The sequence below is a fragment of the Pinus tabuliformis genome, chromosome 4_1 (assembly GCF_031772625.1).
Source record: "Pinus tabuliformis cultivar Carrire ecotype Pingquan chromosome 4_1, CPIR1, whole genome shotgun sequence".
NCBI classification, from domain to species: Eukaryota; Viridiplantae; Streptophyta; class Pinopsida; order Pinales; family Pinaceae; genus Pinus; species Pinus tabuliformis.
Genome location: NC_142303.1, coordinates 492,894,461 through 492,916,521, shown reverse-complemented (window position 1 = coordinate 492,916,521; position 22,061 = coordinate 492,894,461). Strand labels below are relative to the sequence as shown.

At 34.3% G+C, this 22,061-nt stretch overlaps 1 pseudogene; it reads left to right on the top strand.

Moving 5' to 3' along the window:
• The window catches only part of LOC149176676 (ubiquitin-conjugating enzyme E2 22-like), a 37,031-nt pseudogene extending 17,685 nt beyond the window's left edge, over positions 1 to 19,346 (top strand).
• Positions 19,347 to 22,061: the final 2,715 nt, after the last annotated feature.

Sequence of the window (22,061 nt, the reverse complement as noted above, 5' to 3'; positions counted from 1 at the left end):
CTAAAGGCATGACCAAAAATTCATAATGACCCTCATGAGTTCTAAATGCTGTTTTCGTAATGTCTTCAGTATTCATTCTAATTTGATCATATCCTAAAAGAAAATCCAACTTGGTGAAGTAAATTTATCCATGCAATTCATCCAATAGTTTATCAATGACATGAATGGGAAACTTATCTTTAATAGTGAGCTTCTTGAGCTCCCTATAATCTAAACACATGTGCCATGATCCATCCTTCTTCTGCACCAATACTACAGGAGCAGAGAAAGAATTTTGACTGGGTTGAATTATACCCACCTCTAGCATTTCTACAACCATACGTTCAATTTCACTCTTTTAAGCATAGAGATAATTGTACGGCATGATGTTTGGAGGAATACTTCCTGGAATCAGACGAATAGCATGATCATGATCACGAATAGGTGGGAGACCTTTCGAAGTCTCAAATACCTTGGAATGATTGTCCAAGACTTTTTGGAGATCTGGAGAAATATATGATTCCAATGTGGAAACATCTAGTGAACATAATTGTGCAATTACACCTCTTTGTTCCTTTTTTATAAGCTTTGTGATACCGTTAGAGCTGATTATCTTCCCCAGTTTCCCTACAATACCCCTTAATTCAACTTGATTTCCTTGCATAGAAAATTTCATGAAAGGTTCTCGAAAATTAAAAGTTATTTTACCTAAGGATTGTGGCCATTGGACTCCTAGTACAACATTAGCAGCTCCCATTGGAATGGAAAGCATTGGGCTATTCAATACATATTCTCCCATGGATAGCTTGATATTATGGCACTTTCTAGAGTATTTATCATTCCTCCATTTGCAACCATCACTTGAAACTCTGGTGCTGGATATAGGAAGCAATTCAATTCTTTTGCTATCTTACAATGAATAAAATTGTGGGTACTTCCTGAATCAATCAACACTATTACCTTTTTCTTCTTGATTTGTCCTCCTATCTTCATAGTTTGAGGACTAGTAATTCTAGCCAATGCATTACAAGATATGGTCGGATTCATTTCTTCTTTATATAGGCTTTGTTCCTGGAGTATATCCTCTTCTTTTGACCTTTCTTGCTCCTTTTCTTCTTCCTCTTCACAATTGATGTAGAATAATTTCTTCTGAGCACACTTATGACCTTTAGCGTATTTGCTATCACAACTGTAAAAAAGCCCCTTTTCTCTCTTTTCTTCCAATTGTTGCGGTGTCAACCTTATATGTTGTGGAAGACTAGGGGAAACAACACTTCCATGTTTATATTTGTGAGTCGTATGCTTCCTGGTTGCCATAATTTCTCTTTCCATTTTTATTGCTAACCTGAATGCCTTCTCTAATGAATCAGGTTCCCAAAGGCGAACATCATGTTGGATATTATCTTTTAAAGTCCCTATGAACACACCAATCCCATGCTCCTCTGGAATATTTTTTACCCTTATGTTCAATTTTTGGAACTCCTCAATGTGCTCCATTATTGAAACCTTTTGTTTGAGACTTATCAATTCGCTAAAAAAAGTGTTTCTTTTTGTATCCTCATAATGTGCTGTCAATTCTTCCGTAAAAATTACCCAAGTGATAATTTGTTTATGAGAGAAAAGCTATTGATACCAAACAAACTGATTTGGTTCCGAATATAAAGTTGCAACACACACCTTTTGTGTGTTTTCCACATTACTGAGATCAAAAACTTGCTCCATTTGTGATATCCATGTTGCGGGATCTTTGGCATCAAACTTCCTCATATCGATTTTTGGAATATGGTGTGCCTTTGGTCCAACATTAGAATCTAGGAAATCATGATTAACATTTCTTTTGTTCTCATCATGAGTTTCCTTTACTAACCTTTCACCATTAGTAAACATTTCTTGTAGAAACTTTGTCAAATATGTCTTCAAATATTCCATGCCTATCTTCAAATCTATCTTCAAATCATCCATCTTAGCTTCCATGCCATTCATATTAGCTTCCACGCCCTTTATCTTAGATTCCATGCCATTTATCTTAGATCCCACGCCATTTATCTTAGCTTTTGTTAGATTTTGTGAAAGTGACATTTGTTGCACTTGGTCTTGTAATTTTGATATATCATGTAGCATTTCTTCCTCTTCTTCATGAGTCATGATAGTGCTTTCAGGTTGCTTACTAGGTGTTTTCATTTTCTTCTCTTGAGGAATCAGTTACCAATAATAATGCTCTACTATTCCCTTTGAATTCTTCAAAATAATTTTTCAAACCAACCTTAAGAAAAATTTTAAAAAAAAATCTACACACCTTTTTTCACTTTGTAGGAGCTCGATATTGCCTCTGATGTATCTTTGTAATTTCAGATCATCCATTTCTGAAATTGTGACCTGCAGTATTCCTTTGTGTCCTCTTTCTAATGCCACCAGTCTGATCCAAATTGGATTCTCCAAGGAAGAGTTATGCCAAATCTCCCATAGTGACCTGATTATAGACTAGTTTAGTAGAGCGAAATTGTATGACACTCCATGAGTCACTGTTTCGACCTTTTTCTCTGAAAAATATATGCAAGAAACTATAGTCCGTCCTATTTCTGTACCTTCTTACGAAATTTCAATCCGATGCTTAGAGAGAAAGTTATGACGATTTCCCCAAGTCACCTGTTTGGAATGTAATTCAAGAGTCTGCAAAAAGACCAACTTCCTCAGATCATATCTCCGCAAATATAGTGCGAAATGCTGTGAAATTTGGACCCGAGATTCGGTGTGATTTCTTCTCAAACGGGTTTTTGTTTTAGCTTTCGAAACATTGCAGAAAAAACTTATAGTGAAAATTCCACGATCACCTATTTGGAGCAGTGAAACCCTATCCAAAGCTCTGATACCAAATGTTATGAAACCAACTCACAAAAAGATAGAAAAGATAGATCAACACCTTAGAATTTAGCCTCTTCAAGGGGGAAACCTCCTTTACATTACATAAATGAATAATTCTTAGTTGATTCAAATGACAAAACCTCCTTTCTATATATAGGAGTCTAAGGAGTCACAATATAACCACCCGACCTAACAATAATAATATAAAGCCACAAAAATAACAATAGAGGGATTCTATGGGGCACAATAGGGGCACAACAATATTAATAAGGGATATAACCACAATAGTAATGGGGTAATCACTAGTATTATAGGGACTCAACACAGAACCCTAGAGTTGGTATTAAGAAGAAAAGACATATTGCCTTGAGATATCAAGTGATCAATACATCTCTCATAATGCCTTCACAGACTTGACGAATTATGTCGATAACATATATATACATATATCCCAAAAAATAACTACTGCAAAAGTTAGAGAAATACAATCATTGATTATCTAATATTGCTCCTTGATCTGAAAAATTTCCCAGAAAGTATGCCACATTGGATAATCAAGGTTGATCCTTATATTTGAAATTGTCAACAAACTCTCAGCAAAGATCTAGTACTCATGCTCAAACTTAGTTGTCTTCAATATACCCTTTAACAACTCGGATTTAAATTCTCAGTGATATGAAATGAACCAAAAAGGGATGAGATGGATGTGAAACCATAGCTGTGATCTGAAACGTTCTAGGAATGTGAGAATCTCAAAGAGAAATTATTCTTTTAAGAATTATACAGTCCTCTAAAATAAGGGTTGTAATACTTCAATCAAGAACCTATAAAGGTTTGGCCCTATCTCCAAGGATCATAGAAGATTTCAATGTTTAAGTATATCCTCCTATATTCTTATACAGTCTCAAGCTAGGACTACTATATAATCCTTCGAAAATATATTGACATTACTCAAAACATACCTTATGAATATAGGAACATACCTTGATGACTTCCAACCTTTCCTCATGATTTTCGAGTAGCTCTTGGATTGGTATCCATGATCTTTAAGAGAATGTCACATATTTGTTACTCTTGAAGTTAGAGTTATCTCAGAGGGCTAAAGGTTTAATCAATGAAATTCCTTAGAAGCTTCTTAGTGATTGCAATATCTTATAATTAGGCTTGTCCTCCCCTGAGCTCTAATACCATGTTAATTCTAAGTTAACATGTTCTTTCTTTAGGTTAGTTACTTCATACATCCATTTTCCCATTAATCCATCAACAATCATACAATAACTAATGAAAAAACATAAGCAATAAATGTTGAAGACAAGCCAAGGCAAAAGAACACAAGAATATAGTTCAAGCCAAGGAAAATCCCCAATATGGGGAAACCCCTTGATTGAATCTTCCTATTATTAATCATCAACTATTCAAAAAAGAGAGATATAGAGAACAATGATTTAAATTCAATACTGACTTTCCAAATGGAAGATCTGACATCAAAGCACTTAAACATGAATATGACTTAATGAAGCTGCAATTCTGGCACCAAGGGCTGGAGATTTCTATACTACAATTTTGAATACTAGTTAAGGCACAAACAAAGTTAGCTTCACGTACTGATGGTAATCCTGGTCACTAGTTAGGGTTGTTAGTTTCAGTCCTCATTCTCCTCTCCCTCAATTACTGTGATTATCCATAGAAGACACCCAATCACTGATTTAGAGCTTGGTAGCTCCTCCTCAACGAATCTTGAAATAGTCCCAAACTACATGGAAACATTCTGACCTATCTGCACTCAAGCCTGGGCATATGGATCCTAGAGAGGACTTATACATGCCTTCATACCCACCGAATAGTCTTAGCAACAAGCTACTGTAGCAGCTCTACTCCTGCGGCCTGTAACAAAGATAAACCTCACCAAATAGCATGGAAAAACATCGAACATGTATTCCTCTGACAATGGTTATGTTCAATAGGAAATATATACCTAAAATTAACTGATACGCTGCTGAGATAGACCTCCTATCCTCCACGCATGGATCCACATACCTGTGGCTCTTTCTCCCAAGAAAACTATACAATGCAATTGTTAATAGTTTATTCCACCATATAAACTTATTTTTTTCTCAGTGGCGTATATTCTTCTACCTATCTCCTTTCCTTACATGTCAGTCATATCCATCCATGATGAGTATTTCGGCTAACCCTGAACATTTCTCTTGTACAATGATTAGTGGCATTGTCAAGAGTGTTCACATAAATGACATAAGTTAAACATAGAGGAGAATGTGGGTGCCTAATAAATAGGGACTGGGTGCTTAATAAGCATGAACTGAGGTTTTTAGCCCCATGTTTCACTAAATCAATTTCAGACTTTAGGAGTGCTAGAGCAAACAATGAATAGATAAGGTGTTAGTGTGGGCCTCTCAAGTTACAATGAGAATGAAGGTGCTTGAACATGGTGTCGATATTTCAGCGGTAAGCTTTGCCAACTCAAATACTTAAATTTTCTTTTGTGTCATTTCCAAAGGAAACTATTGCCTTCCTGTCATAATGCAAATCAAAATTTTGAGTGTAAAATTTAAGAGATTAAGCCCCAACTAGCTGTCAAATAAATCCATGTACTAAATATTATTTATTGATTAGTTGTTTAAGAATTTTAATATTGTAGATGCAGAGTGCACAATATAGGTTTTGGATTCACATATGAGAGATTCAATGGTATATCCTCTACTATGCTAAAATTCTGGAAATTATTTCTCCAGCTTATTCCAAAGAAGGGTGGGAAACCCAAAAAAAATGAAGTTCTTTTTATTGCCCCAACATGTGAAGAGTTTAAGACAAAAAAGGAAATAGAGCGGTAATTGAAGGAAAATCCATGAGGGCCATCTATCTCTAAATTTGATTGGAGCACAGGTAAAGTTTTTTATTTTATTGGTTTTTCCTAATCTGAATTATATTCAGAGCACAAGTAAAGTTTGTTATTTTATTGGTTTTTCCTAATCTAAACTTATGTTCTTACATGTCTTTCTTTTTTTTCCATTTGAAATGGAAACCCTTTTTGTGAGGATATTGGCATGTATCTTTTAGAAAATATAATTTTATATTTTCTTTCTACCATAGGTGAGGTAACACCAACAAGGATATCTTCAAGGATAAGTGAAAAAGTAAAGGAATCACCAGTCAGAACACCAGAAAGTGAATCAAAGAAAAAACCAAAGAGATCCAGAAAATCAAAAGGAGATTCAGAAGATGTAGAGAAAGAAGAATCACAAGTAGAAGCTATTAAGGAAGAGGAAATGTATGATACCCATCATGGGGAGGATATGGCTGAAACAGGTGAATATGCGGATGACAAAAAGGAAGAGGGAGGGAATGGAAAATATGGCTGAAACAAGGGAAGATGCTAATTACAAAAAGGAAGAAGATGTTAGGCCCCTATACTACTAGTGTAACCCCTTATTGTTATTAGTACAACCCACTTATTATATTGATGTACCCATGTAGCGCCCATATTGTTGTTATTGTGCCACATAGAAGCCCACTATTGTTATTATTGTGCACTTACATTATTATTGTTATGTCGGCTCTGATTATGTTATGACCCCTTAGACACATATATATAGAAAGGAGGTCTTTTCATTTGTATCATCCAAGAATTGTTCATTTTTGTAATTTAAAGGAGGTTTCCCCCTCGAATAGGCTGAATTCTAAGGCATTGATCTATCTTTTCTATCTTTTCTTAAGCTGGTTTCATAACATTTGGTATCAGAGCTTTGGATTCTAGGGTTTCGCTGCTCCAAACAGGTCATCGTGGCATTGTTTCTATAACTTTCTTTCTGTGATGTTTCAGAAGTTGAAAAAAAAACCCATTTCATAAGAAACAACGCTAAACCTCGAGTCCTAATTTCAGAGTTGTTCGCACTATATTTGAAGAGATATGATCTGAGGAAGTTGGTCCTTTTGCAGACTCATGAATTACATTCCAAACAGGTAACCTGGGGACAATCGTCATAACTTTCTCTATGGGGATCAGATTGAAATTCATAAGAAGTTACAGAACGAGGATGGACTGTAGTTTCTTGTATGCATTTTTCAGATCCAAAGGTCAAAACAGTGACTCGTGGCACGTCGTAGAAGTTCGCTCTACTGAACTGGTCTATAATCAAGTCATCTTGGGAGATTGTGCATAACTCTTTCTTGGAGAATCCAATTTGGATTAGAATGGTGGAAATGGAAAGAGGACACAGAGGGCTACTATAGGTCACAATTTTAGAACTTAAAGGTCTGAAAATACAAAGTTACAGTCGTTTCAAGATCGAGATCCTCAAATCAAGATAAAGCAAGATGAGGAAGTTTGATGGCAAGGATCCAGTAAATTGGATACTTCAAATGGAGCAATATTTTGATCTACATGGTGTACCAATGTTACAAAAGATATGTATTGCATCTTCATATTAGAACCGGATCAATTTTTATGGTATGAAGGGCTTTGTTCTCGTAAAAAACTTGTTACATGGTTAGTTTTCATGGAGGAAATGATAGCACATTATGAGGATACAAAGAGAAACACCTTCTTTAGAGTAACACCACAACAATTGGAAAGAATAAAAGGGATTTGCGACATACTGGAAAGAAAAATTATGGAAACGAGGAAGCATACCCCTCACAACTATAAAGATGGAAGTGTTGTTTCTCAAAACCTTCCACAACCTACAAGGGTTACACCACAACAATTGGAAGAAAGAAGAGAAAAAGGGCTTTGTTACAATTGTGATAGAAAATGCACTGAAGATCATAAGTGTGCCGAGAAGAAATTATTTTACATAGAATATGAAGAGGAGGAAGAAAACGATCAAGAAACATCAAAAGAAGATGATATACGCCAGTACCCCACCCCAGAGAAAGAAGAAATGAATCAGACCATATCTTGTAAAGAATTGGCAAGAATTACCACTCCTCAAACTCTCAAGATAGAAGGACATATAAAGAAGAAAAATGTGCAAGAAGTGAAAGATCACATCGAGAAAGAAGAAATGAATCCAACCATATGTTGTAATTCATTGGTCGAAATTACCACTCCTCAAACTATGAAGATAGAAGGACATATCAAGAAGAAAAATGTTCAAGAAGTGAAAGATCACATCGAGCATCAAGAAATGAATTTGACCATATCTTGTAAAGGATTGGAAGAAATTACCACTCCTCAAACTGTAGAGATAGAAGGATATATCAAGAAGAAAAAGGTTCAAGTAGAGAAAGTTCACATCGAGCATCAACAACAAGTTCTCCAACTTTTAAGGGATAATGCCACTTTAGTGAAAAATCAAATGAAACAGTAGGTAGATCAACATCATATTGAAAAATGTTTTGATGTAGGTGATTGGGTACTTTTACTGCTACATCTCAAGCAAGCTAATTATGAGAAGGAAATGTTGAAAATACTACATGCACTCAAAAAATGGCGACCTTACTAAATGGGAAGACTCTTCAAGGATGAGGCTGTGGAAGCATTGTTTTGTGCTATATCTATTATCCAACCAGATTGGATAAAAGAAGTAAGGGATGAATGGAAGAAGGACGAAGAAGTGTGGCCACTTCAAACAATATTGCCAGAAATTGAAGAGGAAGGAAAATCCTATTGGATCTTGAAGTTGTCACAGAAACAAGAACCCGATAGCTACAAAATCAATCAATTTTAGAGTATCTCATCAAGTGGAAGAACTTACCCGCTGAAGATTCCACATGGGAGGACAAGAATTTTATATAGAAGCATCAAGAACTACTCAAGTGTTGAGGACAACTCTTTTCGAAGGAGAGGGGCATGTTAGGACCCTATACTACTAGTGTAACCCCTTATTGTTATTAGTACAACCCACTTATTATATTGATGTACCCATGTAGTGCCCATATTGTTGTTATTGTGCCACATAGAAGCCCACTATTGTTATTATTGTGCCCTTACATTATTATTGTTATGTTGGCTCTGATTATGTTATGACCCCTTAGACACCAATATATAGAAAGGAGGTCTTTTCATTTTTATCATCCAAGAACTTTTCATTTTTGTAATTTAAAGGAGGTTGCCCCCTCGAAGAGGATTAATTCTAAGGCGTTGATCTATCTTTTCTATCTTTTCTTGAGCTAGTTTCATAACAAAAGAAGGGAAGGGAAAAGATGATGTTGATAAGAAGAAGGAAGCATAAGAAGAGGGTGATAACAAAAGGAAAATAGAAAACAAAGGAAAAATATATGGGTCAAAAACTGAAGAAATAAATAAAATGGATGAGAAGTCAGAAGAGATGGCACCACAAGGGGCAGAAGGTGCCATAAAGGAAGATCCAGTGCTAGAGAATGAAGAAAAGCACATGGACTTGGAGAGTAAGGGAGAGCCTCAGGAACCCAAGCAAGATTCAATTGATGTAACAAAGGAGAATGGTTTTGATGGTACAAGTACACTGGAGAATTGTGCCCAGGTCAAACATGTAGAGCTAGTGAAGGAAGTGCATGACCCAAGGTAAAAAATACTTGAAGGTCAAGTATGACAAATTACAAACAAGATTGCTTCACTTTCCAACCACACTGTAGTAAAACAGACCCCTGGGCCCCCACTAAGTGCATCTAGTTGAACTTCTATGGTTTAAAATTTTGCATTGTTGGAGGTTGGCTTCTTAATTTACACATGATTCATTGGGATTTCTACCCCAGGTTTAGAGTTTGAAGAGAGGAGGAAAACTCTAGGAGTGCTTCTTTAATATTGCAATGCTAGATTACTGCTATCCTACATATCATAGCGAAAATGGAACTTGGCTTTTGCAGTGAATCTTGCTACAGTTGCATAGTCACTCATTAGTTGCAATGGTTTTGGTTCTTTGACATACATTTCTTATCAATTTGATTTTTGTAAATTTAACTGATCTAGTTCCTTTTATAAATGTTCACTATACTGTTTATCTTATTGCATATGATTTTATTAGTCTTTTCTTTATGATGTAACAAATTATCCTTGAATTGTTATGTAGTTGTATTTAGTTCTCAATATATTCAACTTATGAGTAGTATGGAAAATGGTTAGGTTTAGATGCTTTATAGTTCTTATTTCCTGTTATACATTCTCTGAAGATTGGAGATGCAAAATGTTATTTCTCAGAGTCAATTATATATGTATCTTTGAAAACATAGAGGTGTTTTGGTGTACCTGCAATATTCTAATTTTCTTGTTCAAGATTTTGTTGATTTTAGGTTTTTAACCTAGACGAGGTCTCTATCTTATTTCATCTCATGAAGCTTGAGACCTAAACAAAGCAGGATTCAGGAGAAAATATCAAATGTAACACCGATGCAGAATCTATTTGGTGTGACTCCTTCTAGGAATTATGAGTTGCTAATAGCTTCTTGATTATGGTTCATTTGTCTTTCTTATTCTACAAAGACATGCTTCATTATAATTTTTTTAGTATCAATTTTAAGTTGTTGGATCATGTTCTTTATTTTAATGAGATAGTTGATTAATAGGAATTTTATTGAGAACCCCTAAAGCATATTAAAAATTAAATATAAACAATTCATGCACTTTTTTATATCTGTTTTACTGTTGGACTGGGTCCTAAAGCTACTTTTTGTGTTTAACCTTAAATGATTTTTATTTAGTGGTGCATGATTTGTTGATTTGAAGTGATAGAATTATCTTCCACAAGCCTTTCTTTGTGTTCTTCATGTATTATAACAAATGTACCTTATGTAGACCATGAAACGTTTTTTTTGATGGAGCAAGGATAACATTCTATTGAAGTGAATGTGATAACCTGTAGGAATTGAGGTGGGAAAGGAAGGGGACGATATTATTTTAGTTGGTGGTATTATTTTTGTATATAATTCTGTTAATAATGTTTATGGGCTATTGTAGCTTTTAGAGCTACTTATCAATGTTTTGGTACTTATGTGAATTATATCTCCTCTCTTTATAAACTCTGGCCATGGAAAATAGAAAGGGCTTCAGTGTATTAGTGGCAAGAACCAACGTCCTTGTATAGTTTAGGGGAAGTGTAGATTTAATTTTTTCTTGACAACACAAAACTGTATGCCTTCTGTTTCGTTGAAATTTTAGGCCTTAAATTTGGTCTTGCATAGGTTGCTTCATTATAGGGCCATAGGGCTCTTGGTTCTTGGTGTTCAAGACATTACTTAAATATTTTTTAGCTTAAATTTTCAAGAGATTCTCTGGTTATAGAAATGTCGGGGTCATTCCTATTTCAAGGAAGTGATATTAGTTCTTAATATTGTTTTCAGGGTCGTTTCTATTTCCTATATGATGTTAGTTCCAATGTCGTTCTAATGTAATCGCCCATTATGTAAAAGAGACCTTAAAGAGGAATCCACTATATCTAGATTTAGTGGGCCTAATGGTTAAGAGCATGTGTTTCATCCTAATAGGTCATAGGTTCAAAAACAGAGGGGATAGAGTATGTATGCCTTCATTGACTTAGCGTTCAAGTCACTGTGCGGAGGTGGGTCCCCTGTCCCACAACATAGGGGGTCTCATACATCAATGTGGGGTCTAGCTTGGTTGTGACCTTTAGAATTGTATTTCAAAGGTATGAGAGTGAAAGGAAGCCTTGTATTTAGTGAGGTGAATGATAAGCTAATACTTGCATTCAACATGCAGAAAATATTGTAGACGTTTGGAGGTTTATTTTGGAATACACTATTGTTTTGAGCCAGCCCAATGGAGTAGATCACCTCTACAACCAAAATTTTGTCTTATGTTCTCGTTGTAGTCCATTCATTTAATTCCTCTGTGTTATCTCCAATCCATTGTTGCATTTTACATAGTATATTAGTGATAGTCCATATCTCAATTGTGAGATGATAGTGAATCAAAAGGTGATTTCATGCTTTTCTATTATTTCCTTAAGAGGACATATGTTGGTACTTTTCCATCCTCTTCTTCTAAGCATATCTAGGTTGCGATTGCACCCATAATTTGAGATTTGGGGCCCCAACCTTGGTTGTAGATAGTTGTCTTTCATCTAGAGGGTCTAGACTTGTGCTTGAACACCTTATTTGGTGCAAACCTATTCATAAAGATTCATCAATTGATTTTTCATCAGCATATAGATCAGTTTATATGTTATTTTATATACATGCACATAATCAATCTTCCTAAAACATGGTTGATATTTGTGTGCCTTAGCGAACAATCTTTATCTAGGTGGGCAGAAAACAATGCTTCAATATCCAGAATAAAAGAAGGTCCATCCTATCATGTTGGCTAGCCCTCCCTCCCCAACTATCATTGAATAATACTCTTCCTTTATAAATATTGAAAGCATTTCTTCTCTTTGGTGTTTTGTTCATTTTTTATGTTATCTCTCAGAGATTATCCACCCCCATGATACTTTCCAACTATGAAACAACCAATGGAAAACAAAAAAAATGGGGTTCTTGTTAAAGGACAAAACAAAAACAAAACTCAACGAAGAAGGGAAGGGGAACATAAAAGACCCGCAAAGAGCATTACAAAAACAAAAAAAATCCCATCACTAATCAATAGGATAGAGAAAGCACCTTGTAGGATCAACGATGGTGAGATGGATATGGCGATGGATAGATTGATTAGATGGCTCGTTCAGTAGAATTAGTTTAGCTTGTTCACTACCCCTTGAAACCTAATGAAACCTAATCTCCCATAAAGGCTAATTGCCTTATGCTACCTCTCTGTCCCTAAAATAAGAGCTTGACCTTAAGGCAAGGCCTTTCATTACCACTTCTTTTTCATCAAAGAAATAATAATAACCTTACTTTCATTCTAAGCCTAAGCTTCCCTTTGGCAAGCAGCAAGTATTATCAATGAGCAGGCAGTGTGCCTAACCCTCATAGTGTGTATCATTTAGTGCCATATCGTGTTGTAGTATTGTACCATGCATGTTGGGTGGATGTGTCAAGTTGTGATGGTTCCTTCTCTCATGGTCTGGTGGTGTGGACTTCCCTCTGTTCTAGCGGTACAAACTTCTCTTCTTTCTCTCGGGTATGTTGGAAACTAGGGGGGCTTCTCCTCTCTCATGTATGGTGGATCAATAGGGTACATATCCTCTCGCCCATTAAATGCCACAAATCATAGTGAGATGTGCTTGAGTGTGGGTTAAGTAATTGCATTGTGGGAGAAATAATATGCATTTACAATGTCTATCAAAAGAAGAAAGGTGCATTGTAGAATGCATGTGGGGTCATAAGAGAGGCATCATGTCATTATACCAGGGATATAAAAATAAAAGGGTATAAAAAATGTGAATAGAAAAATGGATACATACAATATTTAGTGAAAATAGGGGTTTTATATATTGGGAAGGTGTATTGGGTTTATATTTGCAAGGGGTTAAATAATGTGATTTTTAGAGGTATTGTCTAATATCTAGTCAAATTAAGGGTATTGTTTGGTATGCCATGAATTGACATGCTATGTCAGAGGTTCAGTGAGTGAAGCCCCTGTGGTATAAGTTTACCCTTTCTACATCCTGAACTGAACTATTTACGGAAAAAATATACATTGACTAGTTATGATCAATAAAGTTGTCTCTTACACTATTTTATCCCTTTTTGGGCTTGAAGGACTAAATTTATGAAAAATAACACTGTGGAGTTTGCTTACATTTTTCTCCTGACTCCCTAAAACTGAAAACACTGATTTTTACTTTCTCCGGGCTCGCTAAAAATTTATGGTAAAAGAACTGAATGAGTTTTCTTTTTATGTCTATTTCAAACTCTTTAAACATGAAAACAACATTGAGTTACCCGTTTACTAGAATTGATAAAAAATTAAATAGTATAGGACTCATTAAGCATGATGAGGCCAAACCACTCCTTCTTAGGGTTTGTTAAAAATACTTTGAAGGACTCATCTGAATGATGAGCTTATAGGACAAGAATATGTTATCCTCCTCAATCTTGTAAAAAATAAAGAGGTACCTACAAGTAATGGTGGGGGAAATTTTGGAAACGGTATTCATTTTACATTCATTATAAAGGCAGTATGTCTCTCTTGAACACCACACTCCATCACACCTACTTCTGGGCTGTGAAATCCATTTGTATTATAGTTAATCAAACCCCATTGAAATTCTTCAACTGTTTTTGAGTATTATCATTGAGCCAAATGGTTCCAAGTCAATTGTCATGTCGCTATGTGTTCAAGAGAATTTCAACCTCAGTTCATATTCCTTTGCAAATGTTAGCCTTAAATTGCGTCGGTCATCCCTGAGTCAGTCCTTCCAAACTATTCTTCAAAACTTGACATTGTGCTTTGTGTTGTAGGCTTTCCTGTGATGGGTCACTTCCTATTGACTTCAGCTCATTATGTAGGAAGTTGATCTAGAAACCTTTAGTAACTTGAGTATTGCATGCCTTAAGGGTAGGTTTCTCGCCTTCGATGATAGGTTTCTATCATTGGGCTTTGATCGAATGATTCTATGAGTGTTTGACCTCATATCATCTTTTCACACTCTATATATTGTACTGAGAGTACCTTGAGAACAATTTTCATCATTGGTGGTTTCTCTCTCACTTGTTAACAGTTCACATCATTGACCAGTAGTCAAGTGGTTTCTACCATGTTCGACTTTGAGACATTCACTCGCATGGCTAGATTCATACTACGGATCAAGAGATGGATATCAAGACCCTGGATCTAGTTTCACCAATCCACGTTGTGAAGAGATATATATCCATGATTATGTATACAGATTCATAGCTGATGGTTGTGTCCATACTGTGTCTACTATGGATATGATTTTTTAGTTTTTCTGTACTCATTCATTCAGTTAGTTTTAATCTGAGTATGGTAATGCCTACCTTAGTGATAATTATATATTGCATGGTAATCCCTTAATGTTTCTTACAAGTTTCCAACCATTGTCTCTAATGTGAATTTTCCATCCTTAGAAGTCAAACAATAAAAAACCCTTGAAGCTGATGTGAATTTTAGGTAAAATGGATTTATGACTTGTTAAGTATGACCTGCATGCTTTTCCTAGTCAGTTTATGTGCATTTCCAATTTCTAACCCTGAAAACTACACATAAATGTGCTCTGTCTTTCACTATAGACAATGCAAATAAATCAAACAAAAGTAAAAATAAAAATTGAATTTCATAAGCATTGTTGGTCGAATATATTCCAACTAAAATCTTCTATGTCATATCTATTTGAGCCATACCCCTCAGATCATGGAGATAATTCCCTTTCATCAAGGAACCCTAATACCCCAATTACTGGATCTCATCCTTCTCTTTTGGATATGAAACTTCTTCCTTAGAAGTAAAACAATAAAAAACCCTTAAAGAAGATGTGAATTTTGGGTAAAATGGCTTTATGACTTGTTAAGTATGACATGCACGCTTTTCCTAGTCAGTTTCCATGCATTTTCATATTTTATCCCTGAAAACTACATAGAAATGTGCTCTTACTTTCACTATAGACCATGCAGATAAATAAAAGAAAAGTAAAAAAAAGAAAAAAGAAAAGTGAATTTCAAAAGCATTGTTGGTTGAATATATCCCACCTGAAATATTATAGGTCATGTCTATCGAGATATACCCCTAAAATCATGGAGCTAATTCCCTTTCAACAAGGAACCCTAATCCCACAATTAGAGGATCTCATCCTTCTCTTTTGGATCTGAAACTTCTTCCTCTTGACATATAAATTTACTAGAGGATAAAGGGATTAGAGAGGTTTAGAAAAGATACACTTATTCTATTGGATTTAGATGGGAAGGCTTATTAGATAAGGAGAGGTTTAGAGGAAATTGGGAGGAACCTCATGACATCAAAGCAGAGGTTGTAAGTCTCTTATTTATCCTTGAATTAATGCAATTGAATCATTTTTCCCATTTTATTTCCTTATTGAAATGATGAATGGTTTACAATTATTTTAATATTTAGTAAGATCATCTCAGTTTCTAATCCCCTTGATCATTAGATTAAGCTTGCTTGAATTGTTATGATTTCATATGCCTTTGATCTCTTTTATGTTTGTGATTGAAGGTCTTTTTGATCATTGGGAATCTTCATTGCGACAAACTAGGGATCTTTATCAAGCATTTCGCAAATAGGTAAGAGGATTATTCTCCTACTCTTATATTTGCAATTTGAATGAAATAAGCTTAGGAATCAATTTATTCGATTGACTGTTTGCTTCTAGCTTTCTTTATGATCTAGGGAGATCTCTCTTTTCTGCAAGAGGGATTTATTCGTCGTAACAATTTTCCTAGCTAAGATTATTTATCTCTAGGGAGAGGAATAACTATCTGGTAAGTGAAACTCTCATTTAACGTTTTTCCGCATAATTTTATGGCTGACCATAGTTAATATTATTTATGAAAAGTAAAATAAATAGTTATGTTTATTAACCATTCATATCAAGCCTTCCATATGAACCATAGTATTCCAAGTCATTCCAGTAAAAGTAATTAAAATATTTGCAACTTAGTGAGGGGTGTTACATATCCCCCCCAACACATATTTCATTAAATTTGGAAGTATTTTATTACAAGACCTTCAACAACATTAATTTTTTTGTAAATCACCATATTAACTTGATTAAACATTAAAATAATTTGCAAGTAATTTCAAACCAATTAGAGATCATGAATAGGTCCAACATGGGGTTGTTATGTACAATAGTATCAATACACAATAGGAGTGTGAAATAAAACTATTAGAAGAAATTGATTTAAGATAAATCATATTAGTATGTCAAACATCCAATAAAGATATTATAGTTATGGACAACATGCTAGATTCCTTAATGTTTAAATTTTATGTTTGGAAACTCTAACCCCCTTTCGCCCAACCTATGGGGGATTTGTTGATTGAATGATGGTGATGTGAGGATCTTATTGTAAATGACAAGGATAGGTGTCCCTTACATTGCATTTAAACTAGTATACTAAAACCTTAGTAAAATGTTCTTGTGCTCAATTTCCTATGGTTCCTTTGTGCCTTTATGAAGCACTAATGAGGGGGTTATCATTCATCTTCATAGCATGCAGGCATCCACTATAAAAGTTATACATTGTTGATCTAGGTATTTCAAGAAGGTTAGGCACCATTGATCTATCTCCACTCAAATCCAAGTACATAAAATGAGCGTTCTTAAATGGGTATTCAAGTCATTCCATTATGATGGACAACGTCACAAATTGAAGCAAGAAACTTTAGTGGTGACTTCTTGTAAGTAGTGGAGGCAATGGTTTTAAAATATTGTCACAGTTGATGGTAGTGTGGATATTGATCTCTCCTTGTGAACATTGTCAAAACCTATAATTGTCTTGATGTAAATTTAGTGTCAACCAATTGTATGGAAAACCATGATTGACCATTACTTTCACTAAGAAGAGAAAATGATAATCATTTTTAATGGAGAAGAAATAAATGTGAACCATAACTCATGTATTTTAGTTGAAATTTAAAAAAGGCCCCGTGTTCTTTAATTATTAAATACTTAATGTAAATACCTTTAAATTATCATTAAGATATTGATTTTGAAGATTAAATATGTACTAAAAGCCATTCATCTATGACACTTGATTTTTCATGTAGCCTGAATAAACCACTTAAAGCTAATTATCAATTAATCCTAAATAGTTTTGTATAAGATATATCTTTACTTGCATTAATAGCTTTATTTCAAAAATAAATTACATTTATAAACTTATATGAATACATTTAACTAAATAAAATTCAATAAATAACTTCTAAGTCTTGTTGGATTCAATGAGATTATTTTAAGTACAAATAGTTTATTTAAGAATTGAAATTTATAAAATGTTAATATTGATGGGAAAAGCATGTCATATGGTGTAAAAAGTTTAAAGGCATCCATTTATGGCCCATCTCTTGAATGATCTTAAATAGTCTACTTAATGCTCATGGTGAATTCATTAATCCATGTTTTATTAGAAAATTCATTTTCATTACATGGTTTTTTATTGTAGAAATAGCAATTTCACATTTATACATTCATATGAAACCACATGATAGTTAAATAAAATTCAATCAATGCTTTCTTTACTTATTGACTTATATGACATGATTACATATAGGAATAATTGATTTAATAATGCATAGTTAGAAAAATTTGTCAATTCAAAATAGAATAAACCAGTTAGAACTCATAAATAATTGATTTTAAATTATTAATTTTCTAAAAAATATATATTTTTTACTTACATTGAGATCTTTATTTCAAAAATAAACTCCATTTATACATACATACATTCTAAATATAATTTAATACATACTTGTCTTGTTGGTTTCTATGAGATTATTTCAATTACAAATCATTTATTTAATAATTGAAATTTACCAAATGTTAATAAAGGTGGCAAAATCAAATGCCATATGTTTCATAAAGATTAAATACATTTATTTATGACCTGTACCTTGAAATAACTTTAACAATCTACTTAACATTCATTACCAATTAATTATTCCATGTTTTGTTAGGAAAAACATTTCATATTACATGGAGTTTTATTTTAAAAAAGAGGTGCCACATTTACACACTCAGATTAAACCTCATGATATGAAAATAAAAGTCGATAAATGGCTTTATATAGACCACTTAAAACTCATTATAAATTAATTATAATTTGTTTTGTAAAATATATACATAGTTACTTACACTAAGAGTTACATTTAAAAATTGCATCACATTTATGAACTTCTATCGATGCATATAGCCAAATAGAATTCTTCAAGTCATATTGAATTCTATGAAATTATTTAAACCACAAATGAACTATTTAAGAATTGAAAATGACAAAATGCTAATATGGATTGGAAAGTCAATGTCAAATGGTGCAGAAAGTTTAAAAACAACCATTTTTCACCCATCTCCTTAATGAATCTAGATGGTCCACTTAACACATTGTTAATTAATTACTCCATGTTTTATTAAGAAGAGAATTTTATTTTTTCATAGAGTTTTGTTTCAAAAAAATACAATATGAGATTAATACAGTCTTAATAGATTACGTGATAGATAAATGAAAGTCAATAAATGGATTCCTTATTAAATTAAATGAGATGAGATGATTTCATATACAAATTGTTTTTTTTTTTTTTTTTTTTTTTTTTTTTTTTTTTTTTTTTTCTGATAAAGACTATTCTATTATGTATAAATAAAAGAGGAAAATATTTACAGAGAGGTTGGAACCTCTGAGGGGGCTAAAGCCAGCCCTCTGTCAAAAAAACTGCTGCATTCATCTCTTAACTGTCTGTTTACATGGATGAAAAACGAGAGCCCAAGACTCTGTAGAACTAGACACCACCACCAAAAACCAAAAACTAGAAGACGATAGAGAATTATATTGAAAAATGCCATATAGCATACCCTCTGAGATGTTGGAATATTAATTCCAACTGCAGGCAGACGTGGACTACAACGGCAACCAAAACCGCTCAGCAAAAACCACCAGCATATCGGATCGCCTTCAACCAGAAATCAGTTTCCGTATGATCGAGCCCGATACAATCTCCTGTTGACGCGTGGCTCGCTACATACGTCATCATTTCTGACTTTTCGGGACGTAAAGTTCAGCATAAAGAGGCCTTCCGAAATCCTCCACCACCGTCCGATCTGCTCCATCATTCTCCACCGTTGATTGTTTCAACCTGAGGTGGTAATTCTACATCTTCATTGTTGGCTTTGCAAGGACAGCCGACCCATTCAACCATCACATTGTCTTCTACATCCATATTACTGCGACCAGGAGGCATCACCGGATACAGAACAGTGCCTGAGAAATGCGCCGGTGCACAAGGAATGATCTCCTCATGTGAAGAAGTTTGCTGAAGACGCGCGTCCTCTTCATGACCTTCGGCCTGCTGCACCTCTGGAAGATTGAGGATATCCCCTGCCATGCTTCCTTGAGAATCCTTAGAATTCGGTGAGAGAGTCCTGTCCATGGATTGTTCATCAGAGCTAGAGAGGTCATCTTCTTCCTCTGAGAAGATGACTGTGATAATAGCAAAGATAGTAGGCTTGTTTAGCTTGCTTTTAAATGTGAAACGGGAGGAGTGGAAAGACCTGTTGAGGGACGGACCAGAGTGGTGGGATGATGGTGAGGCCGGCGAGACAGAAGCTTGCGGGGAAATGCATCGTGGAACAGGACCTCCCCTTCCTCTAACACCCCCACGAGTGCCTGAACTACTACCCCTCCGGGAAATTCCTCGACGTCGGGCCATAGCAGCAATGATTGATAAACTGAGAGAACAAAAGGGTTGAAGGAGGAAGAAATACGACCCACCCCAATTTGAAATAAACAGAGGATAACAGTACTCAGAGTAGAAAGCACCCAGGGAAAGCACCACACAGATAGAAATAAGAACCCCTAAATAAATTCCAGAACTGTCTGAATGTGTCCCACACCCTGCCCAAGCAGCTTCAACAGACACCGTAACCCGACCTATTACAGTTATATACCAAAGGAAAAAACATTGACCATACCAGATGCGAGCCAGAAGAACTGTAATTAAATGCTTGAGGCTGGCCAGATGCAGGCTTCTATGGAGCCATGATGGCTTCCAAATGCTCAGCTCTGCACCTAACTCCTGTAAACCAATTCGACCGGGAATGTCTCTGCTAGAATGAGCCAGAGAGAATGTCGAGCTCTGGGAAATTGAAATGAATCGTATGCTCACCATCCTGAAGAACTTACTCAGCATGTTGTACACCCAATTCCTCATTAATGGGATTTAATGCGCTGCCAGAAATCGCCTACTTGCTCCACAGTGATGCCAGATGCCGGCGTCGCTCGTATGGGCATTAACAGCTCATAAAATCACCCGCATCCGGGTGATTTCATATACAAATTGTTGATTCAAGAATATATGAGAAAAAAAATATGGGTTAAAAATTGAATGCCCTACAATTTAACGAGTAGTATTCAGTTATGATCCATAACCCGTTAGCCTAAATAGTCCACTTAATACTTATTATCAAGAAATTAAAAGACTTATTTTTCGAAAAAATGCATCATAGTATATGGCTATTATAAATCAAATTTATACACTCATATTAATGGAAATAACTAAGTACAAATCAATAATATAATTATAGCTCAAGTGATATGATTTCAGTTTATTTAAAAGACAAATTTGTAAAAAAAGGACTTTAAATAATGAAATTAGATGCCTTATGGTTCAAAAAGTTCAATGACATAATTCATCCACGGTAGTATCTAATCAAACCTTGATAATCCACTTATCAATCATTATCATCATATATATGTTTTTTTAAGAAATGCAAAATTATTTACAATATATTTTTAGCTAAAAAATTACATATCACATTTATGCACTCATATTAGTGCATTTTATATGTAAACAATGAATAACTGACTTTGTGCCTTGTTGATTTTCAATATGATATGATTGCAGTTACAACATTAATTGATTTAAGCATATAAATTTATGAAAACTATCAATTGAGAATGACATAATTCATCCACGGTAGTATCTAATCAAACCTTGATAATCCACTTAATCATTATCATCATATATATGTTTTTTTAAGAAATGCAAAATTATTTACAATATATTTTTAGCTAAAAAATTACATATCACATTTATGCACTCATATTAGTGCATTTTATATGTAAACAATGAATAACTGACTTTGTGCCTTGTTGATTTTCAATATGATATGATTGCAGTTACAACATTAATTGATTTAAGCATATAAATTTATGAAAACTATCAATTGAGAAATCACATATCTTATGCTTCAAAAAGATCAAATCATTTACCTATGACACATTTCTCATTAGCCTTAATAGTGAATAATGCATTGTGAATAGTGAATAATGCACATAACTTTTATCAAGTAAATTATTATAATCTCTTTAGTAAGAATAGCACCTTTGTTTGCAAGGAGTTCTATTTCAAAACGTATATTTCACGTTTATATATGATTATTGATACATATAATTAAACATAAATCATTAAAAATAACATGCCTTGATGGCTCATGTAAGATAATTTGAATGGCAAACAATTCATTTAAGAACACATGCGCGCGCACACACACATCTTAGAAAAAAATCAATACAACAAAGTCATTGCAGAAGCATTTATAAATAATAAGAAATATACATATTAATATAATTGGCAATTCCCATATACTTCAAAAAATAAAAAATCATACAAATTGATTGAATAAAAATTCTGTCCA